Source organism: Carcharodon carcharias, chromosome 21, assembly GCF_017639515.1.
Source record: "Carcharodon carcharias isolate sCarCar2 chromosome 21, sCarCar2.pri, whole genome shotgun sequence".
NCBI lineage: Eukaryota > Metazoa > Chordata > Chondrichthyes > Lamniformes > Lamnidae > Carcharodon > Carcharodon carcharias.
Genome location: NC_054487.1, coordinates 86581248 through 86583442, shown reverse-complemented (window position 1 = coordinate 86583442; position 2195 = coordinate 86581248).

The window sequence follows — 2195 nt, the reverse complement described above, 5'->3', positions numbered from 1 at the left end:
AAGAATTTAAAAAATTATTCAGACATTGTCCCCTCATGGGACACTGTCACCTGAGCTGGGACATGCCAATGAATTTTAATAACGTTTTTTTAACAAAGGTACAAACCCTTCATGAAACCTCATCCCGCCCGTGAATGAGGTTCCATGAAAAATGTGAAGGCCGCCTGGGCCTGGGATCTTCACCTGCCCTCTTTGCCTGCCCTCTTCGCCTGCCCTCTTCGGCTGCCCTCTTCGCCTGCCCTCTTCACCTGCCCTCTTCGCCTGCCCTCTTCGCCTGCCCGCCAACCTTAAGGTTGGACAGGAAGCCCTGACAACGACTTCAGTTAAGTGATTAATGGCCTTAACAGGCCTTTGACAGTTTGGCGGGTGCGCAGCCAACTCCGGTGTGCGCCCGCCAAACTGAAGATCAGAATGACAGGCGGTGATGTCAGGACGCACGCCTGACGTCACCACACATCATTTTACATGTTGATGTGTGGGGCCCAGCCCCACACACCAACCAGATGATTCTGCCCATGGTGTTCTAACCTGGGGTTAATGCACCACTGAGACAACAGTAATAAAAACAGCTCTTTTCAAACCTCCAGGTCCATCATATACCACCAGAACCACCCAGTAGATCAATGGGATTGAATTCCTTGGACTATTGTGCTGGAACCCATGGCACCTGTGTTTCAGCAGCCCACGGGTCATTGTTTGGACACCCCTGCATTAACTTTTTAGCATGGTAGTGTACAAAGCAGCCTCATGCATGACATTTAAACTTTAAAAGATATTCCTGTAAATCATCAGCCTGTGAACTTCACTGAATGGACCTCCTAAATGTAGACTTTCATTTGAGTTTAGTTTTTACACCACCTGCCTGGCCAATAATGATAGCTCTGTGCACGTAAGTCAGGAGTCTGATGGAACACTCTCCACTTATTTAGTTAAGTTCAGCTCCAAGAACACCAAGAAACATGGCACCATCCAGAACAAAGCAGCCCACTTGATTGGCATCCCACCCACCACCTTAAAACATTCCTCTCCCACCAACACCCAGTGGCAGCAGCGTGTACCATCGACAAGATGCACTGTAGAAACTTGTCAAGGCTTCTTCAACAGCACCTTCCAAACTTGTGACCTCCAGCACCTAGAAGGACAAGGGCAGCAGGCACATGGATACACGCTGCAAGGTTCCCTCTTTGTCATATACCATCCTGACCTGGAACTATTTCACTATTCCTTCACCGTCACAGGGTCAAAATTCTGGAACTCCCTCCCTAACAGTGACACCACACTACATGGACTCGACTGCAGCTGTTCAAGAAGGCAGCTCACCACCGTCTTCTCAATGGAGAAGAGGAATGAGCAATAACTACTGATCTTGCCAGCAATGCCCAGCTCCCAAGGTTGAATTTTTAAAAAACCCTGCAATTTCAGGGCTTATGTCACTGAATTTCTATTGTAGCTTTGCTAAGTGGAAATGTGTTTTTAAGTTGGTCCTCCCTAAATGTACTGTCTTCGATTGTCACATTGTTCTTTCAGATACTGGAGAGCCTAGATTACCAGGTCATCGATGGCTTGACAAATTTTCGGCTATTTGGGGTGATGGCTAGCCTGGCGCAGAGAATCACAAAACTAGAGTAAGTTTGTGGCTGGGAATGTTCAGCACTGCTCACTATTGATTTGTTGATGGTAGCACAACACAGAGGACCTGCCTCATAAATGCTGTGGCCTCTGGAGCAGGTCAGAGGCTGGGTATTCTATCCTCCTGACTCCCCAAAGTCTGTCCACCATTCACATTTTGATTTGATGTTTGTAAGTTTCCTTTAAATTTTGCCTTTGGTTTTGCAGCTCCCTAATTTAGGGGCTGTGTTTATTTTGTCCCTCATTTTGTAAAAGGAAATCTACAGGGGCACAAGTCAGGAATGTGATGAGATATTCTCCACTTGCCTGAAGGAGTGCAGCTCCCACAACACTCAAGAAGTCCCATTTTTTTCAAGCTTTTCTTCACAGCTTGAACTGCTCCTCACTGATAGGTGAGACAGATGTATGGGAAGGTTGGTTATGTTAGATTATCATTAAGACTGTAACTACCCAGTTAAACATTGGAAATTTGGTGTTTAATTAGTGGAAATAAATTAGGATTGGTTGAGTGACAAATCATATAATTTGGCAAATACATTTCACTGCTTTCAGAGGATAATCAGATG